We start from the raw sequence: 17,944 nt of genomic DNA on the forward strand, positions 1-17,944 counted from the left end.
TATTGATTGCAGAGGTTTCCTAGATGACAAGTTTAGACTAGAAAGCTAATTTTAGACCATAAATAGAATCTCTTTATGTGCCTAGCAATGGTGTAATTTCCAAGGGTCAGATTACAAAAAGGAAAAATTCAGAACAGAAGACACTGACATAATAATCGTTTCTAAGGAAGAAAAAGTGGCAGCTGGGAGAGAAAAAACGAGCAACTTTTTAGCTTGAAGTGGCAGAGGGAAAAAAATCAAAATAGAAAGTAGAGTAGCAAGGAACAGAAACATATGTAAAACAAACAAACAACCCCTTTACTCAATGATGGGCAACACTTTTTCCTCCCCTTCCCCGTCTCATATATATATATATATGAGGGATATAATATATAGATAGATATATTCCTGGACAAAGAAATTCAGGAAGAAAGACATCTTAGTCTCTAAGCACACTTTCATTGCTCTCAGGCTCTTCTTGGTGAATGACTTGGGTACATACACTTATATTACTAGAAAGTAACATCACCTAAACACAATATCAGGTGTGTACAACCTATTTGGTAGCTGCCTTGTCTTTTTAAAGTTTAAATCAGAAGAAATTTCTGTGCTCTTCACTTCCTCAATTTGGAATAAAACATAGTAAGTTAGAAGAAGACAGGTACAGAGACCAAAAAAAGAGTAAAAAACCTAATAGGATCATTGAGATTGGGATGAGGAAAAAAAACGATATGAATAAGGAGAAAATTGGCCAAGAGGTAATCTCATCAGCTCTCAAATATCGGTGGATTATATTCAGTGTCACAAAAAGGGTAATAACTACAATAGATGAAAGTGACATACAATCAGAAAAGCTTAACATTCTGTCTTGAGAGTCTCAGTCCTTTTATTTAAGAGAACAGAAAATAATAATAGTCAATTGTCATGGTTTTATGATTTTTGGTTATCGTTATTACACATCATAACATCACTGGGAGTTAAAGTGTTAACACTGCAGTTCCAAACACCCGTCCGGAAGAAAAGAAGAACTACATACCCCAGGGGGCTCTGCGGTCAGAGAGGAGATATAACTTCTGGCACCTGAGCGTTATGGAAAGATGCACAGTCCGGTTGAGCAGCAGGGAAGAGAACCTGACGAAGAAGAGTGCATCAGGTGACCTTGCCAGGGGTTCTATCTCCTCTCTGATCACAAAGCCTCCTGGAGAGGTTTAGGAAAAATTTCTTCATTGAGAAAGTGGCCAAGTATTGGAAAGGGCTGATGAGGGAACTGGTGTACTTCTCATCGTTGGAGGAATTTAAGAAACGTGGATGTGGCACTAAGTGAGATGCTTTATCACTGAGACTCAGCAAGTCGAGCTGATGCCTAATCTGATGATCTTGATGGCCTTTATAATCTACGTAATTCTATGATTCTAAATTCAAATCCCTCCTGAAAGGTCTTCTGGGTTCATTCTTACTGCCCTGACAGAAACTTCTTAACTCACACCCTACGAAGGTTTTCTATGTTAAACATAACAAGGAAAACTGAGACAGCCAAGAAACCAGCCTTTGGAGTTACCTAGCCATTTTTTACCTCCTAACAGTTCTTCTACAATCTATGTCTCACATACAATTTTATCAGTAATTTGCAGTTACTTCATAACAGGGGGGTAAGACTGATGCCAAGAAGGGATGCAAAGGCAAAGTGAATGATCCAAAATAAGCATCTTCTATTCTATAGGTGAACAGGACCTTCAAAATCCTTTTCCCCCCACTTTCCTTTAAATTACTGACTCAAACTATCGCTCCCACTACATGGGAAACAAAACTATAAAAAGAGTAATTCACTTAGCCTACCATGAAAATCCTGTTTCAATCTGTTTATGTTTTTATTAGGAAGGTGGAGGAGTGAGAAAGAACATGAACCCTAGGGAGAAAAGTTTCCTTCTAGGCTTTAAGGGAAAACATAGTTCTCCACACGATTGATTACTGATTTCTGACTGAATACTGTGAACAAACAACACAGAACATTTTGTACTTTAGCTGCTGTGGAGACTGAAGCAGTTATGCTTTTCAAAAACTTTTCTATACAGAGCATACTTAAATTTCCTTCAATTAGGTAAGTACCTTCACCATAGTTAGCTGGGTCCTGAGATTTAAGTGTTCACACCTTTTCCCAAAGGAGAACTTTTACATGTCAGACACCACATGCTCACACACACAGATGTACACACACACACACGAAGAAGTATTCTCTATTAAGTCCTGAAATAAGATCAAAAAGCTTTTTTTTTCTTTTTCTTTTATAAGAAACAGACAAGACTAAAGCATCTTTCCACTGAAAACAGTGCCATTTGTGGGCTTGGTAAACAATGCAAAACTATATTTTCAATGAACACTTATAAAAAGTAACTCTGCCTTCCTGTATGAAATATATTCTCAGGATTGTATTTCAAGTCCTACATGGTATTAGTACGTAAGGTGTTGTGATGCACACTTTCTATTCTAGTAAACTGTTGAGATCAAAGCACATAGTATTTCCTCACTGCTGAATGACAACTTTTGCTACTGAGCACCAGAACATTCTCTTCACTAAGGCTGCAATTGCCAACACAATTGAACATTAAAACACAACAACAAACCAGCACAAAGCCAAAAACAAATTAATTTCATAAAAAATGCAGGCACTATTTATCGATATACCAGACAATTTGTGGAAGTATTCTTGCAATTCATTTTACACTTCATAGAAAACCTTGTCGTTAGAATTCAAGAATTCCAAATAGATGCAGTTGAAGCTTAGTCCTGAACAGCTTAAGGAGGAACAAAATGCCCAATCAGAAGCAATTACTAATCAGCATTCTGGTTTCATCATGACTTTCAATCACAGAAATATTATGACTGTTTCTAACTGTTGCTGGATTAATTGCATGAATGAAAAAGAGCTTTGACAGCAAAATACATCTTCCTACAAAAACATAATGCGTACATTCCGCATAACATTATCTTGTATTTCCATGGTATTCAGCACTCAGAAGTATTAAAATCATTTTACTAGTAGACATTCTTAACTTGGCAAATAACATTTACTCATGTGTATTATCATAACTCAAGTATATTAACATTAAACACTGATATACTGAAATCGGTGAAAGTTTGTTGAATAGATGTCCCTCTAAAGGAGCAACCTGAACACATCCCAAACGTGCGCAAGTTTTCCCAACTACTTTATCTTCAGGTGTACTAGTTTGGGATATGTAAAAACATTCATTTAAATTTTAATACAAATACAAGGGCTGCATTCCAGAGAGAAGTGACTATTTGAATTTTCTTCCCCAAATTATTTATATGGAGTATGTCAGTAAACACAGGAAATACATGCAGCATAAAAAAAAACTAAACTAAAAACGCTGCCATATGACAAGCCAAAAATACTGAATATTTGAGAAAACATTTCACTAACACAGGCTTCTAAGAAAATGAGAAATATTAGCAACAAAAACTGTACATCAGTCAAAGGTAATCAGAAGTGTAGACAATGGCACCACTCTAAATATATTTACTTACATTTTAAACATAGAGTTTTGGTTTTTTTTTAATTATCCTTTTTTACTTTGGTCTTCAAGCACCTTAATGTCACACTGGGACTATTTTAAAAACTATTTTACTTTCAGATGTATCTCAAATATTTCCAGCTCTTTCTAGACTTTTATTTCCAAGTTGCTACGCTAAATACAACACTTCCTTCACTAAAAGAAACACAGAAATAAATGAAATACAAGCAGAAAACTGGAATAAGAAAATGCCACAATGTTTATGTTCTGCGGTGCTGTAGATTTTTAAAGGCCATTCTTCCATTAAATAATGTACCTGAATAAGCAAAAAATAAGTAAAAAAAAATAAAAATAAAAAAATCCACTGACACCTTTTCAGATTGAAATTTATTTTATACTTAAAGTGCAAATAGCATATAAACTAAAAATCCCCTCTGATAGTAATGCAGCTATTCCCAATGTTAAAAAGTAGCCAACTACTATTCTCAGAAAACAAATTTTTAAAAGCAAATGCAAAACTCGAGGAATTAGTCATCCTTCTCACCATTTTACATCTGTGACTAGCAGACTTCTCCATAGGGGCATTAATGTTTGGTGCCATATTCACTGGGACTAAATAGTCATATCGTATCACATTTTGTTTTATAAGTGATTGATAATTATTGTTCCACTTTGAAGAAGTTACCCATCTCTCTGGAAAATTAAAAAGGCTCTCCAAACTTAATGCCTGCTGTGCCTCCTGCCCAGGGAGGTGGAGGAGTCATCGTTCTTGGAGGTGCTCAAGAAACACGTAGATGTGGTACTTAGGGACATGGTTTAGTGGGCAATATGATGGTAGGTTGATGTTTGGACTAGGTGATCTTAAAAGGCCTTTTCCAACCTTAATGATTCTATTCTAAGATTATAAAAATATTGAAAATAGATTAGAGTAAAAGACAAACATAAAACTGACCCCACAAAAAGCAGGGGAAAACTGTTTAAACAGAAATATCTCTAGAAGGCTGTTAATATTTTAAAATCAGTGAATCCCAAAACTGTTAATTTCAGAGTGAAATTCTTCTTAAAATAAGAATAAATAAAGACTCATAACTAATTTTCTTTAATAAATCAAGCGATGTAATCTGTGACAGAAAGCCCATGATTCAGTAGATGTAATTATGCAATCTGCAGGAAGTTCTCACTCATAAAGTACATTTAGTTGTCCACTGGGTAAACCAATCATTCCCAACTCCTTCAATGCTGCACACTATTTCTTTTATCCACAGAAAATTCCTCCAAAGTTTTAAACATCACAGAATAAATGCCTTAGGGGAAACCTCTTCCTTCCAGGGCATTTGCCACCTTCCCTATGAAACTCAATTTTATAAGTTCACATTTTGGAAGGAATTCTACATTCATCTCCCACAACTAGCACAAATATGCAAGCCCACTTTAGCAGTGTTCAGCAATTTAACTAATATCCTGTCATGTGTTGTTGCCCTTTCCATTGCTTCTCATGGGATGAACTATAAATTCAATACAATAATTAATTTCTGTTACCATCAGCAACAGGGTTTTCTGTTTAATTGTTTGGTTTAATTAATCTCTCCAACTTAGGCACACCAGAAGAACACAAAGCTGAAAAAATGTAATTTCCAACTGGGGGAGATTTCTGATGATCCTTGATTTCCTGGGGCAGAAATTCCTACTCCGTGCTCAGAAATAAGCCTTGGAAGAGATATACTTTAGTCTTGTGATGCAACTGTACCATTCTGCTCGAGGAAAAGATTTGTTAACTGCTGCCCTCCTTCCAAAGTTTTATGCAGTTTTAAAACAAGCTGAGAATTGGGCACTTGAGTAGCTTCTAAAATATACATGAGAATATGAGCTTGATTTAATCTTCAACAAGAAATCCATGCAGAGAACGGAGAACAAGTTAGCAGGCAAGTGAATGGATTTTGTTGCAGACACTAATTTTTTTTTTTTACTAGCTGATTTTTTTTTTTTAACTTTAAGGAGATTACATGCAGAAGTTACTGCAGAATGGGGGCATGAATAGCCGACACTGCGTCATTGTTTATTGGGACAGTGTGCAGTCCTCTAGACAACTACAAAGGGTTTCATATTTATTTAATTAGTATTGCCATTAAAAAGTTCAGTGACAGTGGAAAATAAAATGGGATTTCAAAAGTGGGAGGGATCTTGCTTACAGGAATGTACATCTGCAGACAAAGGAAATTCTGTGATGGCAGCAGTATCTCCAACTACTATTCCTAGTTCTTCCTCAGCTTCTGACTCGTTCAAATTCAACTCCATTAATCTCCAGGTTTGGGAAGGCTCTGTTATCATGGCCACTTGTGTGTTCCTACCATCTATGTTGATTTTATGTCCACACTGCTACCAGAGGCATGGATGAAGAACGTCACATGAAATCTTTTAAATATCTGTGAGAATTAGCAGTTGTGCTTTTAACTGATGATAGATTATAGCTGCGCTTTTATGCAACTTAAGTATGTATTCTTTTCCAATGATGTTCAGATTTCAGTGTAAAATTTTACTTTTGTTCTCCTGGGTTTTCCTCACCTTAAAGAGGAAAAAAAAAGAAGTTTGATAATCTCTCTTTTCCTTGAGGGTATTTTGTAGCACACATTATTGAACTGTTTAAACATTCCTCCTCTTGCAAAAGACTGCACATCTGTTTTTTCTTCTTGTTTTCTCAGGATGTTCTTCTAGCTGATTTTCTCTAAGAGTTACAATTAATTATTTTCAGACAGAGCTTATGCCTTCACAAAATCTTTGGCACTAACATTATTGCTATTGTAAGTATGATTATTTAAAGATAAGATAAACAGAGGATCAATAGAACTAAAATATAATGCATGAAGATTTCAGGCAACTACATCTTAAAGACTGCAAAGACATACAGGAAGTTCCAAGCTAAGTACAGGTTAAGATCAATTACCTGGATTGATTAACTAATTACTTAATTACACTCAAATTCTAGTTTGAGGGAAGAGGGTCGTCAGAATCCTATTGCATCTTGGCATAACCTGCCAAGATGAGCTTCTAAATATCTGATTTTGCCATCTTCCAGCTCTTTTTCCCCAACATGACGACTAAAATCTATAAGAGTTTGTTTACACTGTATGTAAGTTTGCACAAAATTCTTTTGATACTGCAGTGGATTATTTGCCATGCACACACAGAGATATATATGTAATTGTTGGAGGCAAACCTGAACTCCCTCTACACTGCTGCAGCTGGAAATCTGGTGTCATTTCCTCAGCAACCTTGCTGGCTGCTGATACTTGTGTCTCCTTTATGCTCCTCAGTTCTCCTGGGCTTACCCAAGGGATGCATAGGATTTAAGCCAAAACAGTTTTGATGTTATCCACTAACTGTAGTCAGGAGCAAAGCAGCATTAAATAATCCCAATTCATCTTCATACTGAACATATCAGAACACCTTTTAAAGCACCAGACATCTTCTAATGCAGGCTGTCCTTCTGCTATTGTTATTTGTCATAAACTGCAAGTGATCTGCATATCTCTCTGAATCATAAACAAAGTCACCTGAAAACCATCATTTTCTGTGAAATCCCTTTTTCTCACAGCTTTAAAAAGACATAAAAATTTTATGTATCTGATATTTTAAAGATAAAAGACAAATTGAGGAGGAGTAAGGGGGAAACTTAGCCATTCCAACAACGTTGTAAAGCTGTTTATCACAAAGGCTTGCATATTAGAACATAGTGACTAAGTAATTAAGAAGCCAGAAATCAAAGAGATTATAAGGAAATCAGAATAAACGCAACACAGCAGAAGAAATTAAAAATGTTTCGCGGTTTCTCTGCATAAATTATTAAAGAATTCCTCTTGGGCTCCAAAACAAAAAAATGTAATAAAATGGATAGGAACTTTGTAACACTTCATTTGTTCTTCCATAAATGGAATGAGCACATAACTCAACAATTACTCTTCTGGACTCTACTCCCACACAGATCAGAGATACCAGACAGACACACTATCTCTTCTTTTGTAATAGTAATCACTTATTTGCTGCCTCCATTAAAGTATATTTTTATGTTTTTTAGCAGCAGCAGTAATTACAAATGACTGTAAACCAGCATCATTTTCACTAGCACAACGTACAATAGTCTGCCTGCTTTCACTCTGCAATCGGTTTTGCCTTGTTAAGTTTCACAAGTGAAGTACTGGGTTGCACATACTGCACACCTGATGCATTACAAATCACCAAACAGACAATAAAAGTAAATAAATGCCACAACACCATATCACTGAAATCTTGCTGACTCAGAACCTGGCAACCTCACACTTCAATTCATGGAAACTAAATAAATTCAGGTAATGATGGCTTTCAAGAAATGTCTTAACAAGCGCTGAACTTTAAGAACTAGCAAAAAGACTTCAAACTATGAGGGGAGAATTCCTCTGCAAGGCGGTATCATACATTTGAGACAGGAATTATACTACTGTTTTTATAAAAGTATGAATATGATTGAACATTCTTATTCACAGAATCACACTGTTGGATTTCAGTTGAGTAGAAAGTGTTCTTTCATGAGTAATTTTTACACAACAATATTAAATAATAAGCTCTCGCCATAGGAGGAACCGTAACACCTATCTCAGTTAAAAGACTGCTTTAAAAACTTTTCTTTACAGAAGCTCTAGTCCTTTTAGATTGCTTCTTTTATGCAAACTTAAAAATCCTACAAATTAACTTTTTTAGTTATCAGTATGTGTTGTTTTTTTTTTTTAAATCTATTTGAGACAGTTTTGTATGCCTTCAAATATGCCTAAGACAGTTATAAGCATTGTTTTAAACATTAAAATATTGTCCCTGCATAATTTCCACATTGTCAAGCAAACTGCAATATTATCTACCAGGTCTATGTTGAGCTTCATATTACTAAGAGAAGATAACGGAAAAATATTTTATTACTTCTGAATGTGTACAGAACTGTTAAGTGACATTTTATTTTTTCATTTTTTTCAACATTTTTATCCTATTCAGTAAGACTGTATAGGTCAGTCCGAAACCACTGTAGTACTTCTTCCTCCATAGAGAGAGAAAGTCCTATACAAAGTCCTTACTAAAGATCTGGTTGCCTGGCTGCTTTGTGAGAAGATTGTATAAGAAATGTGCATATGAAAACTTTGTTTTTAATAACTAGGCAGATATTTTAGGGATTACGAATCTTTTCCATAATGTTAAGAACTGATCCATAAAGTGTTTAAATGAAGAAATTTACAACAGTTTTGGGGGACATACACTTACCAACAGGCATAAGATTTAGCCTTACCCAATTAGCCATGCATGTAAAACTCACCTTTTATCAGTTTCAGAATGTGTGTGTTTTAAGAACTGCTATGTTAATAGAAATAGCACTGCTTAAGTTTGCTAAATTTTTAATTTGTGAGGCACTCCTTTTATTTGTTCAGTACTGAAATATGCATAACTAATTTCTTCTACATGCAGTACAAACCTAAAAAAGATTGCTCCACTTACACTCTTTTCATATCATAAGAATACCAGATCTGTGTGAACTGTAAGTCACTGAGTTGACTAAAGTCATTCTATTTTGGTATAACTTATGAAATTTTAAAAATGAAAATCTGCAATTTGTTACTTAAACCTGTTCCCTGATTAACTCTTTTTACAAAGACTATATTTTAGAAGTTAAAGTTACACTTCCGGATGACACTGAGACATTTAGTGATGTCTCCTAAGAATATTTATTGAAGATCAGCTAAAGCTTTATAAACCTCCATACTCAAAAAGATAAAACACACCTACAATGAACTTGCCTATAAGCTTCAGTGAATATTCACTGAAGTGTTTTTGCTGTACTTGACAAGCTTTTATGATGAATTCATTCCTCTTGGTGATACTTGCAATATACTAAGTCAATCATTTGAGGCACACTGAGTGCTCTTTTGCCTAAGAAAAAGGGTTGCTACCAGCTGCAAGAAAAAAGAATCACAAAGAATGGTTATCCATAACAGGTCATGTAAACCCCTGTAAATCTATGGTTCAAAATGACAGATACTATTGCTCAGTATTAGGTCTTACCTGCTTAGACTGTGAAGACAGAGCCCCATGATCTGAGCTCAACTGAGCGACGAGAGCTACAAAGCCTATGCTGCTTTTCTAACCCAAAGAGGAGTACCTGACCTCTGATGTTCAGTGCTTCCTAAGTACACTTTGATTTTCTGCTTATTCTTTTACAAGCAGGTTTGATGAATGAAAGAGATGAGAAACATTTAGTAACTACTAATTATGTTTTCATTATGAGCTTATATTATAAAATCACAAACTGAGATAATATTGACTACAGCACTGACAGTACTACATACACAAGGGACAGTCCTGCTTACTCATAATTAAATAGTTTAGAAAATAAGGCATATCTCATTTTACAGAAAATAAATGAAGAATTTCCTAAAAAAGAATATAGACCTAGCATAGAATTTTAAAAAGTGGGTAGATCTCAGCTGGCATTAATCACTGCATTTTAAATTCAACAGACACACTGAAACATTTGTTCTCAGATAATTTGCTCACTATCACACAGAAGTTGTGGGGAGAAGTCAGGAACTGAACTGAGATCTGTAATTGAATATATTTAAATACATGAATAGTGCTAATTTATGTATGTCAATAAAACAGTCCTACTCCTTAACAGCTTTATTTTTCCCTGTCCTTCTAACTTTGAACCAGTAAATTTAAGTCTAAATGTCTACGAAAGCATACAATATATTAGAATAAAGCTCTACATTGAATATGATTACATTTCTAATTATCCAAATCACAGAATTTTAATTAACATTCTGTCTGTCACGAACAACTAACTTTACATAATACTCCGCTAATTAAAACAAGTAGTTCACAGTATTGCTGAAGAAATGTTACCACTTACAGATTTAACTACATGTGTCCAATAACCACACCATTCTGGAAACCTGTGGCTGCTATCAATCAGTTGAGTTTGTGTGCTGTGGCTTGCCCCAGGGCCCTGGTTTTCCAGTCATCCCTGCTGGGGACCTGGTTGGAAATTGTCACAGCTTCCACTGCTTCTTAGCAGCTCCATTCCTACTCCACAGAGCTGAGCTAAGCCCAAGCCCAAGCACTTTCCAAAATAATGCTGAGAAGACGTGTCCAAGGCCTGAGCCTACTACCAAAAGGCCAGAAAAGTTCTTAACACACCAACTTATTTGTCTCAGTAAAAACATCCTAAATAGAAGGAAGATGGAGAATCTGAGCAATGTGTTCTATAGTTGAAATCCAGCACATACCATCTAGTCAAGTCTTAATTGCTGTGTTGTCTTTTCTCCCAGGTATATATCTTAACCAGAGTAAAACAAATAAACACATGAAAACTACTGCTACTTGAAATATAAAACTGCAAGATGCTGAATTGCCTACTTCCAGAAGCAAGTGAGAATTTCCTGCATTTAGCCTCTCTCAAGCCACAGCCTTCTCAAATATGCAAAACAAATTATTATTCAAGAGATTGTTACAGAACTCTGATTTTTATGAGTACACAAAGTTCCCAGGCATCAATTTCATAACTAGATTCAGTTTATGTTTCTTAAATTGGCACAGCTAAAATAAAGTTATTTATTTTGGCATCCTAAAAGAAAGAAAAACAGAATTAGGATACCTTTGAAATCCACTGCAAAAGTATCCTTTTCTTAACAATACATCATATAAAACATTTTGCGTCCTATTTTCATTTTTCTTCAGGATAACAATACTGAACAGTTCCACTACATTTTCCTAGTATTCTAGAAACCTTCCTATAACAGTGTTCAGAATTCTGAATAGATATATTTCGGTATGATAAGATGCCCTTAAATACATAAGCAAGCATTTTTTTTCCAGAATATTCTGACAAAAATAACTTCATTTAATTTTGCATATTTTTCCACTATTTAGTCATGAAATTTATCTAGCTTTTTAAACAGCAAGATTCACCAATACTGACAGCAGATCTCTTGCAACACTATCAATTAATGAATTACTAAGTGAAATTTCCTACAGCAAATAGACAACATACATAAGCCATTTCTCTGGTTCACAGCTGACCAGCGTAAGTATCTCTGCTGTGAAATCTATATAATATTCAATTATTTTATGTCATTAAAATTTATACATATTGATGCTATTTCCTGATACTTTGATAGCTAACACAAAATATTTATTATACTCCTGCCAGGAAATTTTAAGTGGATAACCAAAAATCTTCTTTCTAATTGTAATTCCAGATAACATTCCAGTTACCAATGTTTATAATTGTGCATATACAATGTTACCTTGAATAGTCAAAGCAGTTAATGCTAGTAACAGTCTCTATCCCAAAAGCCAAAAAAATACTTCCCTGAAAATAGCAAGCATTGCTTATTTGGCAGACTGGAGGGAGTTATGCATATTTTTTACATATATCAAGAGTTGCAAAAACACATCTTGTTTTTTATAGGACAACACGATTGCTCGATTTGTGGTAAATTTGCCCTAGGACATAATATTTTACAATGAAAATTGTATTACAGTGGCCCACATTGTGCTGTCTGTTTTAAAATGAACTCTCCAGGGACTTCATGGAGAACAGTCTTAAAAAAATAAATGGAACAACATGTCCCAAAGTACTTTTTACCTAGCTTTAATACTCATGATTAAAAGGATCTGAAAAATTTGGCGAGCTATAGCTTTTCCACTAAGTAATCCCCTTATTCTTCATTTTTTCCCCAAGGAAGATAGTTTGCAGACACCAAGCTGAGTGGTGCAGTTGATACAACAGAAGGAAGAGATGCCATCCAGAGGGACCTGGACAGGCATGAAAAGTAGTTCTGTATTAACATAATGAGGTTCAACACAACCAAGTGCAAGGTGTTGCATTTGGGTTGGAGCAGTATGTTTACAGATAGGGGAAATTCACTGAGAGAAGCCCTGCAAAGGAGGAGTTGGCATGGTGGATGAAAAGTTGAACATGAGGCATCAGTGCATGCTTGCACTCCAGAAGGCTAACAGTATCCTGGGCTATGAAGATAATCAGCAGGCTCAGCACCTCTCCTATGAGGAAAAGTTGAGAGACTTGGGATTATTTAGCTTGAAGCAGAAAAGACTCCAGGAAGACTTCTCTGCAGCCTTCCAGTTCTGGAAGGGAGCTTACAAACAGGAGGGAAACCGACTTTTAAGTGGTCTGATAGTGATGTGACAAGGTAAATGGCTTTAAACTGAAAAACAGGAGAATTAGGTTAGACATTAGGAAGAAATTATTTACTCAGTGGTGAGGCACTGGCACAGGCTACCCAGAGGAACTGTGGATTTCCCATCCCTGAAGGTATTCAAGGCCAGAATGGACAGGATCCGGGTTGCCATCTAGTTGATGGCAACCTTGCCCATGGCAGGAGGATTAGAATTAAATGGCCTTTAAGGTCCCTTCCAAACTAAGCCATTCTATGATATGACGGGCTTGCATGGAATAGCTTCACGAATACTGAGGCAGATGAGGATGATTGTGACTCAGTGGCTGCACAGAGAGTCCCAGCTGTCTGAGGAAGTGAGTCCTACTCCATTCCCCTCCCTGTCAGTGACAGCCCCATGCCAAAGGTACTGTGACAGCAGATGAGCAGGTCAATGCTAGGCAACAAACAGACATGGGAGAACAGACCTAGAAAGGCCAGATAGCCATAAGCAAAAAACATTGGGATCAGACAGTGTAACATTTGACCAATGTCATCTCAGTTCCTTCATGGCATAGCAAAAACTGTGCTGGTGCAACAACACAGAATAGATCACGGGAGAGGGATGTGAAAAACAAACACAAAAAAAGAAACCACAAAAAAACACTTTCCTTTAGTCAGTGTCAACACTGAACAAATCTCATCACACCAAATACCTTTGATGCACTTCATCTGCTCTACAGAGCATCACAAAAGGAAGAAAATATTTTCACGTTTTGTATTTTTAATATAAAGTAGGCAAAATGCAACTGTAAGTTTTAATGCCACAAAAACACCATGACTTTCATGTTTCCTTACTTAAGATAATGAGAGCTCCAAAATATCACAGTAATCATAATTTAATTTAAATTATATTTAAAATAATTTAAATCCAAAACAAATATTTTCTATTAATATCCTTTTTCACGCTGCACCAGAGCCATTATTTTACAACGCACACACTGAGCAACAACTAGAATACCCCGGTGAAGTCATGAAACACCTTTCAAAAGAATAAATAACTGTCTGCATCAATACAGCTTCGTATTATCTCATGTCTGACTTACAATTAGCACAAAAGCCTCCCTTAGCTTCATTAAACAACTATTGTTTAAGAATTCTGTTGTTTTTATAGCATAACCAATGGTCATGGTACATTCATATTTTTTGTCAGTCTAGTTCAAAGGAACTTTTACCCAGTCATCCAGATAGACAGAAATATCCCAGTCAGTTGACAATAAGAGCACTATCACAAAACTTCAATATTCATCTTACTACTTCCAAAACTTGTTTTAATTTTATAGTTAGGTAATTTTAAAATATACGAAGGGCATACTAAATCCAACCCCTGCCATATGTGCTTCATACACAAATTTAACTGTTTTTGCAAAACACATTCCACTGTTTTCTATCAGTGAGGTAGGAAGCATCTTTTTTATATTTACAAGTACTACAGTCACGCAGATGACATCCTTGACAAGATTGATCCATACTGAAATATAAGATTGTGACACACATGCAAGACATAAAATAAATCTAACTATCTGACATAAAATCACAGCAATCCCAACACCAACATGAAGGGATATCTCTTTTTCACTTCTCAAAGAGCGTTTTCCCCCTTCACATCACTCAGACATCATGGCCTCAACTCTTCTTTATTCCTGATGTGCTTCTTTCTTCTCAGAACCGTGTCACATCTGTTTAACTACATGGTTTTCATTCATCACAACATTTTGTTTGTTCCTCTTACGCTCCAGAATTTAGCAAGTGATTAGTCTTCTTCAAAGAAGACTCCTTGTTCTATTCTTTACATAACCATGGCACATTGTCTTGCTCGCAGACTGAGAGCAGTCTTTGCTCCTGCCAGCCCTGAGGAGGGACTTGCTCACCTTGAATCTTGGTCCTCTACATCCCGGCCTCACATTTTCTCTTCTGCCTCTGCAGCACAAGAGGACTGGCAGCAAATACTCTATGCAAGATGCTGTCCCAACATTTCATTTGGGTCAACAAGTTTCTAAAAAGCTTAACTGCATTTCCCCAGTGTCTGTCTCTCAGTCACAACCATAACCCTCTGTGCCTCTTCCAACAAGGAAAATGATTATAACAATATCTTATACATGGAGGGGAAAGACAGAAGCTTTGCTCTGGCAATCGGTCTGTGCACATAAACTACCTTGAGCAGCAGCACTTTGGCTCGCTGAAGAAGCAATCGTCACAAACCTTAACTGCCACAAAATAATACATCTTATGCCTTCATCCAAAAAGCAAAGAATTGCTCAATTCTGAGCAATTCTTTCAAAAAATGCTGAAAAATTTTAGCCCTAATACTTAGTTTACACAAGTATAGATTGACTTTTTGCATATCACTAGCTGCTGTAATCATCCCAAGTAGAAATTTTAATATTTTGAAACAGAAATGCACCTAAAACACATGCAAATCAACCATGACTGTGCATATGAAGGTGAGTGGGAAGCCTTCACCATCTCTTTGAGACCATTAAGTATTTGAGAAGAAATTTTATAATTCCTACCACTCAATTATGATTTCCTTCACTTTCTATATACATCAGTTCCCCTCATCACCTTCAGAAAAATAAAAGAATTTAGAAAATGTTAAAGAAAAAAAACACAACAGAGTATTCCTAAACTATTTATCCCTGCTGCAGTCTCTTCCAGTGTGGCTATTATTGGTTGTGTCCTATCAGGGACTGAGACCAGACCCAGCAGCTACAACCTTCAGGCTCTTGATGCCTGGAGCACATCATCACCCAGTAGAAGAGAAGAAGCAGGAATAGCCCAAAGACTGCAGCAGCGATTTAAAAAAAAACAAAAAAAACAAAAAAAACAAAAAAAACAAACAAAAAAAAAGCACACAAGACAAAAAACAAAAGCCAAGAGGATGTAAGATAAGGCATAAGAAAGCCATGGCTGGAATTTTTCTCAGCTGTGCTTTTGGTGACCCATTTTAAGAAATGCAAGAGAATGTTTTTCCAGAATTTTATTTAAAAATAAAAAAAAATCTGAGCAACAAGGTAAGTTCAACTTCAGTACCATCTTTCACTGGCTCTAAGATAAAAGGGTAGAAAGAGATTTATATGCACTAAAATTTTCCAAGACTTACTTCCTTGTAACTGAAAATACACTTCCATGTAGTATAAGAAATAGATAATCTTTAGGTGTTCCCTAGATTTTAATAGCATGTTTTCATATTTCTAAGAATCTTACTACTATGACAGTAAGAGCACAATTAATGAACAATATACAGCAGAGAAGAGGAACAATAGTAATCTGGAACAAAAAGCCATATCTGAAGACTTATACAGTAATCCTTTAAAAATTAATGTCCGTATATTATATATTCCTAGGAAGCAGTATTGTAAGCAGTGCTCCAACACAGTAAGCAAATAAAAATAGATATTCATCTGTACTTAAACACTTTTGTACTAAAAAATTAAAAAATAAAAACCTTCCTCTATCTTCACTTCTGCACATCTACCTTCTTTTCAATGTGCAAGCCTCTTACAAGGAGAATTATCCAAAAATCTGAAGATAATAAACCTATTTAAATCTATTTAAATATCAGATTCACCCAGCTTTCCACTTAGGTTCTCCAGAATGAATGAAGTTACAATCGCAGCAGAGCAGTTCAAATACAGACCACTGCCAAATCCCACAATACTGACTGCAAAGCACTTCACTGAAGCCTGTCTCAGGCACTCCGTACCACAACCACTCTGTACACGAAGGAAACTCCCACACATGCCAGCAGCAGCTCCAGACACAGAACAAAGGCCAACAGTTCCAAAGAAACTAATTTATCTTGCTCTAAAACCTGAAGTAACTTCCTCAGAGTACCAGCAGGTTAGAAGCTGCCTGAATATGCATACGTGCACCTGCTATTAGAACCATAACACAAAAATAGGTAAGGGAAAATTAAAGGAAAATAACCTTGATAAATACACTCAAGATAATGTTCACAAAGAGGAGACATCTGAATAGTTACCATTCATTTTATATTACATGCCATTATAACTTCAAAACCTTGAAATACAGGAAACATTGTTCAGACTACCTAAACACATTCAGATACATTAACTGTGTAAGAGTAGTGACTAGAGTCAGACAGCAATGGCCTCCCTCTTTCGCCATTCACTTTCTTTATCACCTTCACCTCTGCAGATTCAGATTCAGAGAATAATAGGCTATCATCTGACAGCGTTTGGTTTCATTATTTTTACAAGCTCAGGACACTACAGTGGCAAGTTATTATTTAATACATGTCTTACTGCGTTAAAATTGCCCAGATTCCTTTACAATGTAAAAGCTTGCATTGTATACCTGAGAGTAGTATAAGTCTATTTCATTAGTTCAGAATGCTGTTGAAATACTGGACAATATCTTGCTTATATTCATGTAACATCACAGAAATGTAACTCCTCCTAAAAGGTTTAAAGAAATTATATAATGCAAGAATATATGCAACATTACTTATTAGTTCTATTATTTACCAACATTATTTATAATGATGAGTTGTTCATACAGAATAATTTATAGGAAATGTATTTTTCTCAACCAAGCGTGACTGCCAGTTTCACACAAGTATAATTCTTGGAAACAGACTCCCACTGAGAACAGCCACATTTACAAATTAAAATTCCCCCCCCACCTTTTCCAATATTTCAATCTAAAATAATTTCTTAAGGTCTGCTGTGACAGTAACATGCTTATGTATCTTCATAAATGAATACAAAAGGCATTTAAATATAAACGAAGTATTATATTTTATTCTAAACTAAAATTATCTCAGTATTTTTGCCCACTTCATTCTTGAAAGAATTATTGTTTTTGAAGGTGCTCTATTATAAATCTTAAACTACTAAACTACTAAAAAAAAAAAAAAAGACTGAAGGGAAGCATTCTGTGGCTTGTGTTAAGGGTGTGCAAAATGTACGGTCGGTGAGCCCCATCTGAATGAAACATCTATGGCATGGTTTCCTCAGGCTTTAAATGACTGGGCAATGGTTCATTTCAATTTCATGTTGCCATTGCTTTATTAGTTAAGTAAGAGAGGATAAATACAGCGATGTTGGGTTTGTTGGTCTTTGGTTTTTTGGGGGGTTTTTTGGGGTTTTTTTTGTTTTTTTTTGGTTTTTGGTTCGTTGTTTTGTTTGGTAGGTGGGTTTTTTTTTTTGGTTTTTTAGC

The 17,944-nt window shown here is 35.6% G+C and overlaps 1 protein-coding gene across 6 annotated transcripts in view; it reads right to left on the reverse strand.

Moving 5' to 3' along the window:
• The window catches only part of DGKB (diacylglycerol kinase beta), a 331,647-nt gene that overhangs the window by 302,970 nt on the left and 10,733 nt on the right, over positions 1-17,944 (reverse strand). The window lies entirely within an intron of this gene.

Source organism: Meleagris gallopavo, chromosome 6 (genome assembly GCF_000146605.3).
Source record: "Meleagris gallopavo isolate NT-WF06-2002-E0010 breed Aviagen turkey brand Nicholas breeding stock chromosome 6, Turkey_5.1, whole genome shotgun sequence".
In the NCBI taxonomy this organism is placed as follows: domain Eukaryota; kingdom Metazoa; phylum Chordata; class Aves; order Galliformes; family Phasianidae; genus Meleagris; species Meleagris gallopavo.